The sequence below is a fragment of the Meles meles genome, chromosome 6 (genome assembly GCF_922984935.1).
Source record: "Meles meles chromosome 6, mMelMel3.1 paternal haplotype, whole genome shotgun sequence".
NCBI lineage: Eukaryota > Metazoa > Chordata > Mammalia > Carnivora > Mustelidae > Meles > Meles meles.
The window spans coordinates 84,056,770-84,079,485 of record NC_060071.1 but is presented as its reverse complement, the minus strand read 5'-3'; positions in this window follow the sequence as shown (position 1 = coordinate 84,079,485).

The window sequence follows — 22,716 nt, the reverse complement described above, 5'->3', positions numbered from 1 at the left end:
GAGAGAGATTTATTACAAGGAATTGGCACCCACCATAATGGAGGTTAGTAAATCTTAGATCCGCAGCGTGAATCAGCAAGATGGAGACTCAAGAAAGCCAATGGTTAAGTTCCAGCTCAAGTCTGAGGGTCTGAGAATTTGGAGAGCTGCTGGTGTGGTTCTACTCAATGTTTGAGACCCAGGAAGAGATCTCAGTTTGAGTGCAAAGGCAGAAAACAAAAACAAAAACAAAACAAAACAAAACAAAAAAACAACACAGTATCTCAGTCCTCAGAATGTCAAGAACTCTATTGCTCATGGGAGAGTCAGTCTTTTTATTCTATTTAACTTTCAACTGGAGGAGTCCTATCCACTTTAGGGAAGGCAATATGCTTCACTTAGCCTACTGATTTAAATGTTAATCTCATCTAGAAACACCCTCTCAGAAACATCTAGAAATCTAGAACAATGTTAACCAAATATCTGGGCACTCCATGGCCCAGGCAAGTTAGCACATAAAATTAACTGTGACACTAGGCTTTCCTGAAATAAAGTGTTACCACTCCAACTTATATGTTATTTTTACTGGGTATTTAAGTCTCCACTTTTTTCTTCTTTCCTCCCCAAATTAACCATTATTATCCTCACTGTGTAACGCAGTCAGTGCTTTGGATTTATCTACTTTTTTACCAGTTTACTTGCTCATGTTTCCTTCTTTCAACTTAATCTTTCTTTATTGATTCAATATCTTTTTTCTTGAATATTCATTAGAAATTCCTTCAGTGATGGTCTTTTGATTATAAATACACTAATTTTTTTTTTTTGGTGAAATGCTTATTTTGATCCCATTCTTAAATGGTGTTAGATGAATGCAAAATACTCTTTTTTATGGGAATTTAATTTTTTTCATTGAAGAAAATAATTCACTCTCTTCCCTTTTTCACTATTGCTATTGATAAAACTGTTATGTCTAACTGTTGATAGTTAATCTGTTGGCTTGCTTTTAAAATCATTTACTTGTCTTTGCTAATTTAGAAACTTCTTGGGATTTATAAGATTTCTTGAATCCGTGGATTAGATTGTTTTATCACTTTTGGAAAATTCTCAGTCATTTTCTTCATAGCTAGACTCCACCATTATCTCACTATTCCTCTCTGAAATTTCTTTTGAATCTGTATGGGACTTTCTAATTTAACCTTCATGTCATTTTAACCTCTCTAATTTTTCCATTTCTTGGTCTCTCCTTGTTCCTGTGAATAATATCTTCAAATTTATCTTTCTATTCACTCTAGCCATAACTAATCCTTTTTATCTATTTCAGTGACTACATTTTTTATTTCTACAAGTTATTTTTCGTTCATTTTTTTTTTTCAGATTTGTCTGGTCCAATTTTTTTTTTTTAATTTTTTATTTCTTTGACAGAGAGAAATCACAACTAGGCAGAGAGGCACGCAGAGAGAGAGGAGGAAGCAGGCTCCCTGCCAAGCAGAGAGCCCGATGCGGGGCTCGATCCCAGGACCCTGGGACCATGACCTGAGCTGAAGGCAGAGGCTTTAACCCACTGAGCCACCCAGGCGCCCCCTTTTTTTTTTTTTTTTTAAATATTTTATTTATTTGACAGAGAGAAATCACAACTAGGCAGAGAGGCAGGCAGAGAGAGAGGAGGAAGCAGGCTCCCTGCGGAGCAAAGAGAGCCTGATGTGGGGCTCGATCCCAGGACTCTGGGATCATGACCCGAGCCGAAGGCAGAGGCTTTAACCCACTGAGCCACCCAGGTGCCCCTCCAATTTTTTATTAGTAATAATTTTGTACTATATTAAATCAAAATTATAGGAACAAAGCATTTAACTAGAACCAGATGTAAAGAAAAGACATATCCTTAAAGCAAACATATAGTTGTCTTTTTAATTCTTTTAAACATGATGCTTTTGTAACTAAATTTTCTATAATAATGAACTTTGGAAATATTTACACATCAGCATATATGGGTCTACCTAATCTTTTTTTATTGCTGCAAAGTATTCTATTTTATGCTTTTTAAATAACATTATATTACTTTCTTAGACTTTTGATTATTTATTTAACTCAGTTTAAACATACTTCTCTTTTAGTGTGTTTCCAGTCTTATTACCTAAACTCCTGAGGTCTTACTCTGTTTGATCTTTCCATCAATGCAACTTTTTGGTGTAGGCTTCTTTTCCTACCTAGATCCTGGGTTAACTCAATAAGGTTCCTTTCGTTTCACTTTGCCAATAGATGGATTTTCTCCCAGCTACCATTCCCTAAGGGCGTTGCCTTTTTTTTTCTTTTAGATATATATGTATATATATATATTTAATTAATTTATTTATTTTCAGCGTAACAGTACTCATTGTTTTTGCACCACACCCAGTGCTCCATGCAATATGTGCCCTCTCTATTACCCTCCACCTGGTTCCCCAACCTCCCACCCCCCGCCCCTTCAAAACCTTCAGGTTGTTTTTTAGAGTCCATAGTCTCTCATGGTTCATCTCCTCTTCCAATTTCCCACAACTCCCTTCTCCTCTCCATCTCCCCATGTCCTCTATGTTCTTTGTTATGCTCCACAAATAAGTGAGACCATATGATACTTGACTCTCTCTGCTTGACTTATTTCGCTCAGCATAATCTCTTCCAGTCCCGTCCATGTTGCTACAAAAGTTGGGTATTCATCCTTTCTGATGGAGGCATAATACTCCATCGTGTATATGGACCACATCTTCCTTATCCATTTGTCTGTTGAAGGGCATCTTGGTTCTTTCCACAGTTTGGCAACCGTGGCCATTGCTGCAATAAACATTGGGATACAGATGGCTCTTCTTTTCATTACATCTGTATCTTTGGGGTAAATACCCAATAGTGCAATTGCAGGGTCATAGGGAAGCTCTATTTTTAATTTCTTGAGGAATCTCCACACTGTTCTCCAGAGTGGCTGCACCAACTATATGTCCTGGCTTTCTATAACTCTGTTATAGAAAGGAAGGTTTCAATAGAAAGGAAGTTTTGCCAGTACAACTCCCCAACTGAAGCAGTCTTAATGTCTTATTTTTTGGTCCATGATGTTTATTAAATTCATTTGAATAACAAGACTGACTATATCTCCTATTCCCTTAAACTGGAAACATGTCAGCATCAGTTTACTAATCTGGTTTTCAATGTGTTCCGTGCTTTTATCCCCTGCAGGTTTTACAACTTCTTTGTTGAGTTTGACTATGCTAGTGATATGATTAGCCCATACTTACAGGTATTTGCAGTTGAAAGTTTTCAGAATCTAATAATCTGTAATATTGTCCAACATAAAAGGCCTACTGTTTCATCACTTAGATTAGAAATGTCTGGATGTCACCTGCTTTTATAAGTTTCTCCCTAACTTTGGACACCACTGTCTTCATGTGTTCTCTTTAGTATATTTAGAGGAAAAGAGGAGCTTATTTAAGTCTGAAGCTTTGATGTGAGGAGTGATCTTGTTTGAATTTCAAAGTGAAAATGAATACACATAATTTACAATGCCAAGGACATATCTGGCAAATATCTTTATTCTTTCTCTCCTACATTCCCTTCTCTCCCATGACAATAGTTCAAGGGCATTCCCATTTCAATTCGAAGTCCAGTATATATTTTGCAGTTACATTTGAGGCAGTACATGGTCCTAGAAATAATAGTAACCAACTACAATGAAGCAATCTAAATTAAAGTTTGGCTGTACTACTAAATTGTATGACCTTGAGGTAAATATTCTACCTCTTAGTGCCACTGTTAATCTGTATGAAACCTTCAAGCTCTGTCTAGGACCATGTAATTCTGGAGCTTGTTACTGCTAAGAATTGCTTCTAGCCACCCAGAGTACAGAATGATTAAAAGCTGGAAGGTTTCCTATTTTTAAGTATTTGAAATCACACTTTTTAAAGTCATTCATAAAAATTGAATTAAAGGGTAACTCTTAGTGTCTGTCCCCCCCCCCCAGGGAAAAGGAGTGGCTGGAGACATTATATTAAAATTATTTAGGGTAAGAAAATAGATTGATATGATCTGGAGGAAAAGTCTAGGCACCTGGACATGTAGCTGTCTAGGTTACATGAAAGGCTGGAAATAACTATTCTGACCCAGAGCATAGTTGAAGGAATTAAATGGAGTCACAAAGCATACAATTAATTAAACAACTAACTATTGTGTTTCATTCTTTACAGTAATTTGGCATTTCAGCTATAGCCTGTGCTTATCCTGTCTTCTCCTGCATTTACCCTTACTCCTTTTCACACAATCTACTTAAGCTCAGAAATAAACGGAAGTCTTTAGAGAAGGTCTCTGAATCTTGGCCTCCCTGGAGCCAAAGAGATCCATGTAGTAGTTTGGAATTACATATTCATATGTCTATGGCCAGAATACTCACCTTGATAAAAATGCTGGGAAGGACATTTGTAGATCTTTTCGCTTGTGGCCTTTTAGTCATTTTAATATTTCAGAGATGAATCACTCTTTCCATTTTGCCTACTCAAATGTATGTGGGTTCATTCTGTACTTTTACCAGTGGTTAATGTGATTATTTTATCTTTACTTTTCTTCACCAGTAGTAAAGAAGCTCAAATCCTGTGATATAATTTTCTCAAATAGCACTGCTAGCATTTTCTAGACTCATTCTCTGGAGGCCTTGACTTGCTAGTGAGGAAATGTACCTCCCATAGACTTCCAGTAGATGGCAGGTACAGTACTTCAAACCTCTCACAACATGAAAAAAAATCCAACAGCTCAATACGTAAATGTAGATTGTTACCGTGTTTTAAACCTCAAGAGCAATAAAAAAGGAGTGAAACTTTTGTTTATGGATCTCGTATCATATTACCATATAAGTATCTTCTTATTTTTGTCTTCTACTAAAAATACAAATGCAACAAATGAAAATATGTCTTTATCAGGGAATGCCTGCAATTCCAGATTGCAAATTAAGCATTTAAATGTTGAATAATATAATCACCACGTTATAGATGTTAATTAAAGTGCTTAGTGAACAAAGATACATTTAGCAATTTTTAAATATAAATTTTAGAGGATGAGAAACTATTGTTTTATAGCAATTATAGCTTAATAGGCTTCCATTTACATTTTATTTATTCATTTTTTATAGATTCATAGATGGCAGAAGTACAAATATAGATAGATAAGTGCATACATATGTATATACATACAGACAAAGATAGATTTCTCAACCCATTTCTTTGCTTTCTTTGAATAATGAATCCAATAATGTTTTCTTCAACTTACTGTAGAAATGAATTTCTATAGTGTATTTGGAAAGAAATTCCTCTCTGTGACCTATGATAAGATAAAAAGAGGAATACTTGGGGTGGCCCCTTACAGATGAAAAATGAACACTCAGTCGGACCATATATCACCTGACTAGTAAGACAGATGTTTGTTTTGGGAGGGATGACTGTGAAGCTGGAAAATATTCCTTTACACATTCATAGACACACTTATCTTCATAGACACACTTATGTTGAAAAGGTGTCCAGGATGACAAATCTAAGGTACCCAGGACTTTCAGAAATATTTATTTATTTCTATTTATTGTATTTTTAATTTTTTTAAAGATTTTATTTATGTACTTGACAGACAGCGAGAGAGGGAATACAAGCAGCAGGAGTTGGAGAGGGAGAAGCAAGCTCCCCGCTGAGCAGGGAGCCCAACATGGGTAGGACTTGATCTCAGGACCCCAGGATCCTGATCTGAGTGGAAGCCAGATGCTTAATGAGTGAGCCACCCACACTCTCCCAGAAATATTTTTTTTAAACTTAAAATAATTTCCAAGTACTTAAAAATAGTTTTAACTTCATATATCTTAAAATCCTTATAAATTTATCATATTTGTATTATACAGAAGATGTTTAATGGGACTCATTTGAATGAAACTCAGCCAAAATCATAGTTACGTGAGTTTGAACTATTTGCTTTGTTTTCCCAACTTTAATAATGTGCATTTTAGTTATTTTATTTATTTTCTGTCCTTCCGCTTAAATTATAAGCAGAGTTACTATATAGTTTTACTCATTACTGAGTTGATAACATTTAGAAAAATGCCTGACACTTGTGGTTGCTAAGTACGTAAGTGCTAAGTGAATGAATGGGCTTATTAAATGATAAGGTCACAGAATAAAAGAAAATAACGAAGAGTAGTCACTCAGTAAATGTTGGACTGGCTCAGTTCCCTCTTTTTCTCTCTCTTCTCTCCTCTAGCACACTAGAAACCTTGGAGTCATCTTTGGTTATTTTATTTTCCTTCAGCACTTAGATCATCATTTTCAAAAACTTGGCTCCTCAAGGTGTGGTCCACAGACTAGAAGCATAGGTGTTACTTAGGAGGTTGTTAGAAATTCAGAATTCTGGGCCTTAGCCCAGAACTTACTAAGATTTGCATCTTAAGAAGGGCCTCAGGTGTTTCATGCACACAGTAAAGTTTGAGAAGCACTGATCTAAGTAACTTTGTTTCTCCTTCCTCCTGTCTTAGATTTTTCACCTTTCCTTAATCACAGAGAAATGAATCTCCCAAGAGAGACAAGTCTTCTAAGTTAGTTCACTTGCCGCTAAACTATACAGCACGCCACAACCAGATACAGCTTCTTTTTTTTTTTTTTAAGATTTTATTTATTTATTTGACAGACAGAGATCACAAGTAGGCAGAGAAGCAGGCAAAGAGAGGAGGGGGAAGCAGGCTCCCTGCTGAGCAGAGAGCCCAATGCTATGTGGGGCTCAATCCCAAAACTCTGGGATCATGACCTGAGCCGAAGGCAGAGGCTTTAACCCACTGAGCCACCCAGGCGCCCCCAGACACAACTTTTTAAGTACTTGGTCACATTGTCCCTCTGCTTAAGGATCTATAATTTCTCCTTTTACTGACTTGGTTACAGGAAGTCCAAACAGTTCTTCATTCTGGAATTCAAGGCTCTTCATCATCTGACTCCACCCCCCACCAACCCAATCTCATCTTTTATCTTTATTCTTTGGTTGGATTTCTGCAAGTTCTTGTTTTTTTTTTCTCTTAATCTAGAGCACATGTCACTTTTACTTAACTGAATGTTATTCATAATCCAGTGTTTAACACAAAGAATTAATCCTCTGAGGTCTTCCCTCATTGCTAGAGCTCACATGGATTCTCCATTTTCCATAGCAACTAATTATGCCACATAATGCTCATTAGAGAATAAGCTGCATTGTTTTGAAGAGTTTTGTTATAAGTGAATTTCTTCTTTCTACAATAAGATTTTAAGTTAACCAAAAGCAGAAAGTTTATCTTTTTATTTCTTTGGTATCATTCATAAGTGACTCAGAAACTTAAATCTTTACGTTCTATTTTAAGGTCATCTACTTTTAGGATTCTCTGGGTTTCTAGTAACACAAAGTAAAACTAGCTAACTTAAGCATAAGGAAATTTCTCACAGAATCTAAGGGCCCGACTTCAGTAGAACATTGGAAGGCTTAAGAACTAGAGTATGGAAAACTCTAGAATTATTTCACTACTCAGATCCTTTCTCTTGCTCTCTGGTCTGCTCATTTGCACACATCAGCTTCATTCTTCTTTCCCTCTCACTGTGTGTTAACTGCCTCTGCTTCTCTGGTCTGCAGGGCAGGAAGATGACACTCACCAGTAGGCTCTATCTTTGAGCCTGCATATTTCAGAAATTGAGTCAAGCTTTTTCTCACCTTGATCTTAGATTTCTGATTAGTCTAACCCCGAGTCATCCAGTCAACCAGGGTCAGAGAAATCATCACTGCCAAGGCTTCAGTATTTTTATGATAAACAGTTAACAGTGGATAGAGGGTAATCATAACTTAGGAAATTATTTCCAAGTAGTACGTTATAACCTGCTAAGGTAGAATCTTAGTGCATGTCTAATCACAGGTTTCTTTAGTCATCTGAACAATGAAATAGATATTTCACTCTCTGCTTCCTCATGGCCACAGCAAAAGCAATTTCTAGGAGTTCTCTTATTGTTTTGCTTTCATTCAGGAAAGGCTGCTTTTTTTTTTTTTTTTTTTTTAAAGTAGGCTCCATGCCCAGTATGGAGCCCACCACTGGGCTTGAACTCACAGCCCTTAGGTAAGACTTACACTGAGATCAAGAGTCAGATGCTTAACCAACTGAGCCACCCAGGCACACTTGGAAAAGCTGTGTGTGTTTGTTTCTTTGTTTGTTTATTATTTTTATTTAAAATTTGCTAGCTTTATCCTTAACTCTGAGGTATTTTTTATAAAGATTTTATTTCTTCATTTGAGAGAGAGAGAGAGAATGAGTAAGTAGGGAGAGGCAAAGGGAGAGGGAAAAGCAAACTCCCTGCTGAGCAGGGATCCTGACATGGGGCCCTATCCCAGGACCTTGGGATTATGACCTGAGCTGAAGAAGATGCTTAACTGACCGAGCTATCCAGGCACCCCAAGACTGCCTTTTTAAAGAGCTGTCTGGGGATAAAAATCTTTCAGCTCCAGTTAAGAATCTATCATACATTTCCAATAATTCTAAATGTACACTTTGCTACCTAAAAAGCAAAGGAGCCAAAAATAGTTCTGTTCACAAAAAATGCTGCAGGAACATTTTTATACAATTAGAAGCTTGAAATAGATGATCTCTGTTCTTTCTGACTCTTAACACACACACACATATAGACACACACAGACAGGCCATTGAATCCATGTGAAAAAGAAATAAGATTCTAAAATGTGGGAATCCTATTAATTAATTCCTTATTAATTAAAAATATGATTATGATTTGAAACTGTGGCCAAAGGAAATAATATTTTAGGCTCTTAAAATGTTCTAAAATTAGTTTGTGGTGATGGTTACACAGCTCTGCAAATAAAAAAAAAAACCACTAAATTGTATGCTTTAAATAGGTGAACTTCAGAGTGTGAAATTATCTATTAAAAAATAAATTATATAAGATTAAAAACAAAATTTGAAGAAACCTAAAAAGCATAGGTAAAATGTTTGGATCAGTACTTGGACACAAAAATGTCACTATTCTGTGCATTTTGATAATGTTATGGATTACAAACAAAATCACTGAGTTGATTTTAGGTTGATCTTAGGAACATTCAAGTAGAGTGAATTACTAAATAAAGGCCAGTGACATAGGAAAATGTTATTTCATACAGATGTGCCATTGTAATGGAGGATATAAATGAAGCGATTCATTTGTAGCAAATGGATAGTAGTTTTTATTAAAAGTGCTAAATGAGGGACGCCTGGGTGGCTCAGTTGGTTGGGCAACTGCCTTCGGCTCAGATCATGATCCCAGTGTCCTGGGATCGAGTCCCACTTCGGGCTCTCCTTGCTCGGCAGGGAGCCTGCTTCTCCCTCTGCCTCCGTCTGCCAGTGCGCTCTCTCTCTCTCTCTCTCTCTCTCTGACAAATAAATAAATAAAATCTTAAAAAAAAAAAAAGCGCTAAATGAGTGAAGCTGCCGATGGTGTTGAGGAGCAGTAGGCTCTTACTATTTGAATACTCACTTAAAGGTCTAATATCAGGGAACACTGAGACGATTATAAAAACCAGCTCTTCAAGAAGATTCATATGTAGGTTTTTTGTGGGTGAATTATCTGGAAAGGCCAGCTACCTTGAATTTGGTTGATTATTCCTTTCTTCTTTTCATTTTGCCTACACAGTCTCAACTTGGTTTTAGCAATTGGTGCTCATAGACTAAGCTCAAAAGACCTTAACCTTGGCACTTGTTTAATGCTTCAGTGCAGCTCAACTAAGCCTGTTCTGCTGGGTCTCTCTCTGGATCATTAAACAACCTCTAATTCCAGTTATCAGTGTAGGCAGATGAAATATCTAGCAGAGAAATGTAAAAGAAAAGAAAAATGTCATTCACTGTCCTGCAAAATGCCTTCTCGGCAACAGTATAGTTGTGCTTCACTCTCATGCCATGTTCTTCAACTCTTGAAACCAATTTTCTATTTTCTCATTGTTCATTAGTGATAATCATGGGTGTAGTGATCTCTTGTGCCTTCCCATAGCGTTGCCCCTAATTGTCACCTACTACTGCTTTCTCAACACATTCCTCTAAACTTTTTCCTTCTTCTATCACTTTGTAGAGCAAGCCGTGTTTACTTGTATGCCACAGCCTGTGTTTCATAGTTGTTTATTTTACCACGAATTTCTGTGGCTCGTGCTGTCTTTATTCGTTTCTTTAATGGCCAACTCTCTAAACCTGCTGAGTATAAGAGCAAAATTCCTTTGTGTTAGGGGAAAATGTGATGCCTATGACAATTTGTTAAAATACTAAACTTTTTGAGCTTTTAAAATGATGGCTTTATTTTTAATTGTTCGAAACTAGAACAGAAACAAAGAGCCAAGTAAAATAAGTAAATAAATTCTTTCATTCATGTAGAATACTAAGCAGTGATGAGAAAGCATGAATGAATTTTATAGACAAGATGGTGAAATTTATAGATATAGTATTAAATGAAAGGCTGATTCCATTTATATGAATTTTTAAAAGATGCAGAACTAACTTGTGAAAATAGATGTAAAATAAGGGCTCTCTTTTTCCATAGGAGGTAATAGTGAATGGATGTGACGGAAGTTTCCTACTTGCTGTTACTGGGTGGTGGTTTCACAAGTAATTAACTTCGTAAAATTCACTGAGCTGTACACTTAGTGTTTGTGTACATTGCATATATTATATTTCTTTTTTTTCTCATTTTTAATTTTTAATGTATTTCATACAAACAATAGTGTTATTTTATATTCATTAAGATGGGCCACGGAACTGTGGTTTCAAGTAACTTTTTAGTATTGGATTCACCTTTTGAGCCTCTTCACCCATTTCTCCCACTCCCCAACTCTGGCAACTACCGATCTGTTCTCTCTATCTATGAGCTTGGTTTATCTGTTATTTTAGATTCCACATATAAGAGAGATCATATGGTATCTGTCTTACTAGACTAGTGCTTGGAATATAAAGTGCCTAAAGTAGTGCTTGGGATATAAAGGTAAATTGCATAATCTCTATCCTTAAGAAGCTCACAACTTAATTGGAGGAGATAGATGCAATTAGTCAATATGCAAATATATGTAAAGCGTCCTGGGACTAGCAAATAGCCTAGTTTATCCTAGTGCTAGAGAGTAAGGGTCAGGAGAGATACATTGAAGGGACTAGTGTTGGAATTAAATTTTCCACCTAACATTACAAAAAAATTAAAACATATAGTAAAGTTGAAAAAATTTAGCAAAGCTTTTTAAACAAGGCTTCTATTGGGCCACCTGGGTGGCTCAGTCAGTTAAGTGTTGGACTCTTAATATCAGCTTGGGTCTTGATCTCAGGGTTGTGTGAGTTTGATCCCTATACTGGGCTCCAAACTGGGCACAGAGCCTACAAAAAAAAAACAAAAACAAAAACTTCTGTCATACAGTTTCACTATATATTATCACATTTATCCATCTGTCTATTCCTCTATCTACACATCAATTCAGGTTATTTTTAATTAATTTCAAAGTAAATCTCATCAGGACACTTCTCCTAAATGTTTTTGCATGCATATCATTAGCTAGAGTTCACTATTTGTGTCCAATGCTTTTCTTTTGATGTAAACTGTATAATACAATAGAACATGCAAACTGTAACAGTTGCTGAGTTTTGATGAGTTTTGACAGATGTGTAGAGAAACTCCTATCAAGATACAGACCATAACCGTCACTTCAGAAAGATCCATCGTGCCCCATCAATCCCCATGCATATCAACTGACATCAGAGGCAACTACTGCCATGATTTTCTCCACCAAAGATTAGTCTTGCCTGTTTTGGATATCTGCACAAATGAAATAACATATTCTCTTTTGTGTAGGATGCTGTGTCCTTTTTAAAAAAAGATTGATTTATTTATCTTAGAAAGAGAGTGAGTGAGTGGAATGTGGCAGAGAGAAAAAATCTGTCTTCAAGCAGACACCCTGCTGATTTCAGAGCCTGACACGGGGCTTGAACTCACAGCCTGTGAGATCATGACTGAAGCAAAACCAAGAGTTGATTGCTCAACCAACTGAGCCAGCAGGCACCCCAGGATACTGGTCTTAAAAGAAGAAAGAGGACAAGTCAGGGACTTCTGTGAGGGATGAGAAGGGAAAGTTTGGTCAGATTGTACAACCCGCCACAGCCAATTTTTTAAACACCTTGGTAAATTTCACAGACTCTGGATCCTGCTTTTCTGTGAAATTCTGACTTTGACCCCTTGACTACTCAGATATGAACAATCAGCAGTCAGAATCTTTTGGCTTGTGATTTTTTATTTTCCCTTCTCTGACTTACATGAAAATGTTGCTATCAAAGTCTTGATGTGACAGTCTAGAATCAAACTGCTTTAGTGTAACTCTTTATTTTTTTTAGAGAAAAGATCGTAATTTTTTTTAGATTTGTAGTTACTCTTATTTTATGTTTAACTTTTTTTTTAATTTGAGAAAAAAAGCTGCAACAAGAATACTCTATCCAACAAGGCTACCATTCAGAATAGAAAAAGAGCTAAAGTTTCCCAGACAAAAAGTTGAAGGAATTCATCACCATTCAACCACCCTTACAAGAAACATTACTGGGAATTCGTTGAGTGGGAAGAAAAGGCCATAATTAGGAGTAAGAAAATTAGGAGAGGAAAGTATTTCACAGGTACATACAAACATAATAAAAATAGATTAATCAGTTATAAAACCATTACAGAGATTAAAACACTAAAACAGTAAAATAAAATATATTTATAAAAGTCAGTCAAGAAATTTACAAAATAAAAAGATGAAAGCATTACATCATATACATAAAACTTGGAGCAGGGACTAAAAATTTAGTGCTTTTAGAATGGTTTCCAACTTTTTTTAAAAAAAAAGATTTTATTTATTTGTCATAGAGAGAGAAAGAGAGCCAAGCCATGGGAACTGCAGGCAGAGGGAGACACAGGCTCCCCGATGAGCAAGGAGCCAGATGTGGGCTTCGATGTAGGATTTGATGTGGGGTTCAGTCCCAGGACCCTGGGATCATGTCCCAAGCTGAAGGCAGATGCTTAACAGACTGAACCACCCAGCTGTCTCTAGAATTGTTTCAAACTTAAATGACCATTATTCTACTGTAGACCACCATATGCATAGGATGTTACATATAAACCTAATGGTAACCACAAATCAAAAAACTGTGATACACATACAAAAGAGAAAGGAAGGGGCACTTGGGTGACTCAGTGGGTTAAGCCTCTGCTTTCAGCTCAGGTCATGATCTCAGGGTCCTGGGATCGAACCCCACATCTGGCTCTTTGCTCAGCAGGGAGCCTGCTTCCCCCCCGCCCCCGCCTGCCTCTCTCTGCCTACTTGTGATCTCTGACTGTCAAACACATAAAATCTTAAAAAAAAAAAAAAAAAGGAAAGGAATCTAAGCACATCACTAAAGAAAGCCATCGTACCACAAGAGAAGAGAGCAAGAGAAGAAGGGAACAGAGAAAAATTACAAAAACCACTATAAAACAAATAGCAAAATGGCAATAAGTGCATACCTATCAATAATAATTGTGAATGTAAATTGACTAAATGCTCCAATTAAAAGACATAAGGTGACTGAATGGATATAGGCTGGTTACAGGAGACTCATTTCAAAAGGTTCATGGCAGATCGAAAGTGAAGGAATAGAAAAACATTTATCATGCAAAAAGAAGTGAAAAGAATGCTGGGGTAGCAATACTTAAATCAGACAAGAGAGACTTTAAAACAAAGAAAAGAAAGAAAAAAGGATACTACATAATTATAAAGGGAACAATTCAACAGACGACATAACAATTATAAATATTTATGCATCCAACTTGGGAGCACCCAAATACATAAAGCAACTATTAACAGACATAAAGGAAGAAATTGATAGTAATACAATAATAGTAGGAGACTTTAACGCTCCACTTACATCAATGGATAGATAGATCACCCAGATAGAAAAACAACAAGGAAACCTTGGCTTCAAATGACACATTTGACCAGATAGATCTAACATATATTCAGAACAATTCAATCCCAAAACATTCTTTTCAAGTGTCTAGGGAATATTCTCCAGAATAGATCACATGCCAGGCCACAAAACAAATCTCAACAAATTCAAAAAGATTGAAATCATATTGTGCATCTTTTCTGACCACAACGTTCTGAAACTAGAAATCAATCACAAGAAAAAGTCTGAAAAGAACACATGTACACAGAGGTTAAATAAGATGCTAATAAACATGAATAAGTCAACCAAGAAGTCAAAGAGGAAATATGAAAATACATGGAGACAGGGGCGCATGGGTGGCTCAGTGGTTTAAGCTGCTGCTTTCAGCTCAGGTCATGATCTCAGAGTCCTGGGATCGAGTCCCACATCGGGCTCTCTGCTCAGCAGGGAGCCTGCTTCCCTCTCACTCTCTCTGTCTGCCTCTCTGCCTACTTATGATCTCTCTGTGTCAAATAAATAAATAAAATCTTTAAAAAAAAAAAAAAAAGAAAATACATGGAGACAAATGATAGTGAAAACACAATGGTCCAGACTCTTTGTAGATGCAGCAAAAGGTTTTCAAAGAGGGAGGTTTATAGCAATATAGGACTATTTCAAGAAGCAAGAAAAAAAATAAATAATCTATCCTTACATCTAAAGGAGCTAGAAAAAGAAGAGCAAACAAATCCCAAAACCAGCAAAGGGAAGGATATAATAAAGATTAGAGCAGAAGTAAGTGAAATAGAGACTAAAACACAACAACAAAAATCCAGATCAATGAAATTAGCTGTTCTTTGAAAGGATAAACAAATTTGATAAACCTTTAGCCAGACTCATCAGAGAGAGAGAGAGAGAGAGGACTCAAGTAAATAAAATCAGAAAGGAAAGAGGAAAAATGACAACCAACATCAAAGAAATACAAAGGAATATAAGAGACTGTTTTAAAAAATTATATGCCATGTAATTGGATATCCTAGAAGAGGTTGATAAATTCCAAGAAACATATAACCTATCAAAACTGAATCAAGAAGAAATAGAAAATTTGAAAGGACCAATTACTAGCAATAAAACTGAACCAGTAATCAATGTGCAATGGTGAGTACTGTGAAGTATGTAAACCTGGCGATTCACAAACCTGTACTCCTGGAGCTAATCATATATTATATGTTTAAGGGTGATGGGGAGGGCACGTTTTGCATGGAGCACTGGGTGTTGTGCAAAAAGAATGAATACTGTTACGCTGAAAAAAAAAATAAATAAATAAAAAGGGAAAAAAAACAAAAAAAACAAACAAAAAAAAAAAGTCTAAAAAAAAAAAAATTAAAAAATTATTTAAAAAAAAAAAAAGGAAGGATGAATACCCAACTTTTGTATCAGCATGGACAGGACTGGAAGAAATAAGATCTCTTATTTCACCGAGTGAAATAAGTCAAGCAGAAGAGTCAGTTATCATATTGTTCACTTATTTGTGGAGCATAAGGAATAGTATGGAGGACATGAGGAGATGGAGAGGAGAAGGGAGTTGGGGGGAAATTGGAGGGGGAGACAAACCATGAGAGACTGTGGACTCTTAGGAACTAACTGAGGGTTTTGGAGGAGCCGGGGGTGGGAGGTTGGGTGAGCCTGGTGGTGGGTATTATGGAGGGCACATATTGCATGGAGCACTGGGTATGGTGCATAAACAATAGATTCTGGAGCAATGAAAAGAAATTTTAAAAAAATTTAAAAAAATTGAACCAGTAATCAAAAAACTCCCAACAAACATAAGTCCAGAATCATACAACTTCACATGTGAATTCTGCAAAACAATTAAAGATAAGTTAATACCTATTCTTCTCAAAAAATTTCAAAATATAAGAGATAAAAGAAACCTCCTAAATTCATTCTATGAGGCCAACATTACCCTGATACTAAAACCAGATAAAGAAACTAAAAAGAGAACTATAGGCCTATATCTCTGATGAACATAGATGCAAAAAAAAAATCCCCAACAAAATATTAGCAAAATGAATCCAACAATACATTAAAAAATAATTCACTATAATCAAGTGGGTTTTATTCCAGAGATGTACAGGTGGTTCAATATTGGCAAAATCAGTCAACATGATCAATCACATTAATTTCAATAGATGCAGAAAAAGCACTTGACAAAGTATTACATCCATTCACAATAAAAACTCTGAACAAAGTAGGTGTGGAAGGAATATACCTCAACATAATAAAAGCCATATATAAATAAAACCTAGCCAACATCAGTTAATGGTGAAAAACCTGAGAGCTTTTCCTGTAAAATCAAGAACAAGACAAGGATGTCCACTCTGACCACTTTGTTCAACATAGTACTGGAAGTCCTGGCCACAGTAATCAGAAAAGAAAAAGAAAAGGTATCCAAATTGGTAATGAAGGGATAAAACTTGCACTATTTGCAGATGACATATTATATATACAAAACCTTCAAAACTCCACCAAAAAACTACTAGGACTGAGAAATGAAATCAGTAAAGTTTAGAGTAAAAAATTAATATATAGAAATCTGTTGAATTTTGAAATACTCATAATAAACTAGTGGAAGGAGAAATTAAAGGAATGATCTCATTTACGATTGCATCAAAAAGAATAAAATACCTAGGAATAAACTTAACCAAGGAGGTAAAAGACCTATATTCTCAAAACTGTAAAACACTGATGAAAGAAATTAAACATGAGACAAACAAATGGAAAAATATTCCATGCTCATATCTTGGGAGAACCAATACATAAAATGTCCATACTATCCAAAGCAATTTACAGATTTAATGCAATCCCTATCAAAATATGTAAAATCCCTATCAAAATATGTAAAAAATGCATTTTACATAGAACTAGAACAAATAATCCTAAATTTGTATGGAACCACAAAATACTATGAGTAACCAAAGCAATCTTGAGGAAGAACAAAACTGGAGATATCACAACCCTAGATTTTAAGATATACTACAAAGCTGTAGTAATCAAGACAGAATGGTACTTGCACAAAAATAGACACACAGATGAATGAAATGGAATAGAGAGCCCAGAAATAAACCCATTCTTTTATGGTCAATTAATCTATGACAAAGGAGGCAGGAATATACAATGGGAAAAAGACAGTCTTTTCAACAAATGGTGTTGGGAAAATGGGACAACTACATACATAAGAATGAAAGTAGACTACTTTCTTATACGACACACAAAAATATATTCAAGTGGAATAAGGGTATAAATGTGAAACCTTAAACCATAAATTTCCTAGAAGAGAACATAGCCAGTAATCTTTTTGACATCAGCTGTAAAAACATTTTTCTATATGTGTTTTCTTTGGCAAAGGAAACAAAAGAGACATTTAACTATTGGGACTACCTCAAGACAAAAAGTTTTTACAAAGTGAAGGAAACTATCAACAAAACAAAAAGACATTCTACTGAATGGGGAAAGATATTTGCAAGTAATATGTCTAATAGGGGTTTAATACCCAAAATATATAATGAACTTATATAATTCAATACCTAAAAACAAATAACCCAATTAAAAATGGGTAGAGGACATGAATAGATATTTTTTCAAAGAAGACATACTGATGGCCAATAGACACATGAAAAACTGTTCAACATGACTTATTATCAGTGATAAAAGTCACAATAAGATATCACTTCACACATGCCATAATGGCTAGGATCAAAAACACAGGAAATGTAAGGATATGAAGAAAGAAAAGAACCCACAGGCACTATTGGTGGGAAGGCAAACTGGTGCAGCCATTGTGAAAAATTTTGTGTTAAATTTTGATGTTCCTCAATATAGAATTACCATGTGATCCCATAATTTGAAAAGATATAGGCAGCCCTCTGGTAATTGCAGCATTATTTACAATAACCAAATTATGGAAGCAACCCAAGTTGCTTGGAGATATCTATCTATCTCTCTCTCTCTCTATATATATATCTTTATATATATATATATATATATATATATATATATATATATCTTTATCCATTCATCTTTATCCATTCATCTATGGATGGATACTTGGGTTACTTCCATTATATATATATATATATATAATGAAATAAGTCAAATTGTGAAATAAGTGAATAAGTGAATAAGTGAAATAAGTGAAATAAGTCAGTCAGAGAAAGACAAATGCTATATGATTTCACTCATATGTGAAATTTAAGAAACAAAACAAAGCCAACCCCACTGAAATGCAGAGAACATGGTTGCCAGAAGGGAGGTGGGTGGGGGGATGGGTGAAATACATGAAGGGAATTAAGAGTACACTTACGTGAGGAGCACTGAGTAATGTATAGAATTGTTAGATCATTATATTGTACACCCAAAACTAATATAACACAGTTATAAGTGGACTTTTAGTCCTTTTATTTGACTCATCCTCCCCACCCCCACCCCCTACCACTCTGGCAATTATCAGTTTGTTCTCTGTATTTACAGGTCTGATTCTGTTTTTTGTTCATTTGTTGTTTTTTAGATTCCATACATGAGTGAAATCATATATTACCTGTTTTTCTCAGTCTGATTTATTTAACTTAGCATGATGCCCTTTAGATCCATCCATGCTGTCACAAATGGCAAGAGCTCATCCTTTTTCATGGCTACATAATACTCCATTATAGTCTTTTTAAATAGCAATTGATAAAAGTATTGACATTGTATTCCAGACCAGGAGTCCTACACTCATCTAGGTTCAACTACATACCTGTAGCACTGCTCTCATCATGGCTCCTGGCTCCCAATTCTGTGATTCTGTATATCCTCCTTATCCCTTTAGGTGTGGAAGCCCAATCAAATACTTCTTGCCTTTAAGCACCGCTGGTAAAAAAAAAGCATAAAATCCCAGATGATGGGAATGTTATCACATAAGAAAATTCCTTAATCAGCTAAAAGAGCTCAGCATTCATAGCTATTCAAAGCAACTAATCAGACATTTTATCCTAAGAAAAAAGCAAGTGGTAAAGAGAGTCATAAAACACTACTTCTAAGAACTGTGTCAAAATTAAAACAAATACCCGCCAAATTTGGAATAAATGGTTACTTTACTAGAGTGCAAATACATAATGATATTCTAAGTAATAGTAAAACAACTCAATTGCATGAATCTTAAAGGTAATTTGGGGCACAAAGATCACATAGATGTAGTTTTTTAAGGCATTTGAGTAATCTCTTTTATCTGCTCTCGTTGCCATTGTTTGTAAATGCATTGCCTATCCTTAGTGAAGATTTTACTATCCATTACAATATTCAACAGTTTTCTAAAATATGAGCATGATAGCCAGGTAATTTGAAAGAATTCTTCTTTTTCATTAAGTAAACTATTCTAGACCTCCAACTTGACTTGATTCCCTTTGTCCTCTGCCTATTCGTCTCTTTAGGACAATTCAAAAGCCAGGATTGCCCCAGAAAGATCCACTCTATCATTGTAAAGAGGAAAGTGCCCAAGTCTTTAGGAATCACTGCAAGGATAACAATCATCCAAAAAAAAAAAAAAAAATCTAGCTGTATTTCTGCTGTTACAAGTTGTGTGATCTTGGTTAACCCAGTACATTTCTTTGGGCCTATGGTTTCATGCTTGTAAATGAAAACTACTGTGTTTCTACTATAAATAAGAATGTCAATATAAAAAGGCACATAAAAACAAAAGCTATTTTTTTTCAAGATTTTATTTATTTATTTATTATTTATTTATTTAACAGACAGAGATTACAAGTAGGCAGAGAGGCAGACAGAGAGAGAGGAGGAAAGCAGGCTCCGGGATCATGACCTGAGCTGAAGGCAGAGGCTTTAACCCACTGAGCCACCCAGGTGCCCCAAACAAAAGTTATTTTTAATTGTAATTTTAACATCTTTACTTCATATAAACTGTACAAATTCATATCGTTTTATGTTACCGGATTTGTTGGAGATTTCATGAGTGGTGATCACAAGCACTTTTTTCCAGAGTTCTTGGGACAGTAAGGGTTAGAATTTTCTTTAATAAGTTTTGGGAATTCATTAATTAATTCAATTATACAATACTTGATTTCCTCTTATGTGCTTCATATAACTTCTACAGAATTTAAATTGTGTATAGTAGGCAAACAGGAAGTAGGAAATAAATGAAGGACTGAATAGAAAACATTATATCCTAACTTTCAAGAAACAGGCAAATAGGTGAAAGTACTTCTATTCCCATGCCCTGAGCACTACTACCCTACACTTCTGTTCTCCCCACCAGGTTCTGACCACACATAAAGCACCTTTTTGAGAGTTAGAAAAACACACTTCTTCTTCAAGGAAAAAACATTTATATTAGTATATTTTCTTATTTGTCAATAGCAAAAGTTATAGAAAAAGAATTGTTACTCAAATTGGATTTTGTTACAACAAATGGATAAGTATTATTAAATATTAATTATTAATATAATTACATGTGAATCATGTCTTAGCAAAAGTACTTGTAGATTTAAACTGGGAGCCCAGCAAATATTCTGATGGAGTAACTGTAGATCATATTAACTACAAAATGAGATTAATCATAAGGCAACTTTTTAAAAATGCAAATATATGCCCCTTAAGCAGTACATCTGTCAGAAAAGAAGCTCCTGGATTCAATGATTGTAAAGAAAACATGCAAAATTGAAAAACAATGAAGATGTGAATTAAAACCCATTCGATACAGTGCTTTTGTATGACGTATAACCCAAACAACTGTGTGATGCAGGCCTGTCCCCGTAATATGACCCATTTCTCAGTGATTTGCACATACAATCCCCTCTGTTGGAATGTTATAATTATGACAAACTTCTATTCATTTTGTGGCAGACAAGTCAAATTGAACCTATCTACTGGAATATTCTGGAACTTTATTCTCCTGATTTGTTGAGCCTCCTCTGTGCACTCACAACAGATGATTCCTTTTGTATTGCAAAATATTTATCAAATAATTTTTTATTTTTTTATTAACATATAATGTATTATTAGCCCCAGGGGTACAGGTCTGTGAATCACCAGGTTTACACACTTCACAGCACTCACCATAGCACATATCTTCTCCAATGTCTATAACCCCACCACCCTCTTCCTACCCCCCTCCCCTGGCAACCCTCAGTTTGTTTTGTGAGATTAAGAGTCTCTTATGGGGTCTCCTGGGTGGCTCAGCGGATTAAAACCTCTGTCTTCAGCTCGGGTCATGGTCTCAGGGTCTGGCATCGAGCCCTGCATCGGGCTCTCTGCTCAGCGGGGAGCCTGCTTCCCCTCTCTCTCTACCTGCCTCTCTGCCTACTTGTGATCTCTGTCAAATAAATGAGATCTTTTTTTAAAAAAAAAGAGTCTCTTATGGTTTATCAAGTTGTTTTATGATACAGTTAGTAGTATGCTAGTAAACAAGCTCCTTGGAGAGTGTGGGGGATCTCTGATTAGTAGCATTTGTTGATTTCCATTGTTTTAAATACTCTCACCTTGGCCAATTTGAAGCTATCACTGGTTTTAACAACTGACTGGCAAGAATTCCTAAATGGTCAACAGTTGGCTCTCATGAGCCTTTATGAGCTAGCTCCAGCACATCAATGGATATCATTGTTTTGTGTATTAGTCTCCTCTACTAGATGGTGAATTTCTCAAAGGCAGGAATCCTGTATCATGTATCTTTTTATCCCTACAATTTACCACAGTGCTTTGTACAATATAGGTGCTTAGTAAATATTTTGAGATACTAGCTTAAAATTGTTTTGTATGTGGAATTCCCATTTTCTATTCCATAATTCAAACAATTCACTTTGAGTTCACTAATGCAGAGAATATGCTATGGGGTAGAAAAAAGAAATAAATCCATATGTCCTGTTTTTGTAAACAAAAAGCTTGAGCCTCAGAAAGAGGAAAGGATTTTAGAGTACAGATAAAATGTTAAGACATTGTATGTGGTTACATTTCATAAATATTTATGTGTTCTAATTATTGGGTAAGGTTGTTAATTGTGTTGTCCAAATTTTCTGTTATCCTCAACTTTTTTTTTTCTACTTGATCTATCAATTATTGGTAGAGGTATAATAAAGTCTGTCATAGAAAACGGATTTGCCAATTTTTCCTGAAGGTGTTATCATGTTTTATTTTTATTTTTTTTAAAGATTTTATTTATTTATTTGACAGAGATCACAAGTAGGCAGAGAGGCAGGGAGAGAGAGGGAGGGATAGCAGGCTCCCCATTGAGCAAAGAGCCCAATGTGCAGCTCCATCCCAGGACCCTGAGGTCATGACCTGAGTCGAAGGCAGAGGCTTAACCCACTGAGCCACCCAAGTGCCCCTGTTACCATGTTTTAAAAAACACCTTTTCAACTGTATAATGTACCTACAGAAAAGTGCACTTAATTGTTGATATCAAGTCATAGTGTTCAGCCTAATGAATTATGACAAAGTGAACACAACCAGGTTAAGAACCCCAGAAATCCCCTTTATGCCACTTTCAGTCACTAACCCCATCTTCCTTCCCAAAGGTAACCTCTGTCCAAACTCCTAACATCACAAGTTAGTTCGGCCCATTTCTGAGATTTATAGATGTAGAATCATACAGTGTATACTGTTTAATATACTTGGATTTTTAAATCAACATTATGTTTGCAAAACTCATTAATGCTATTTATTTTGTTAATTTTCATCATGGATAATGTTTTCTTGTATGAATATATCAATTTATTTATTTGTTCTACTATTAAAGAACATTTAGGTTGTTTCTA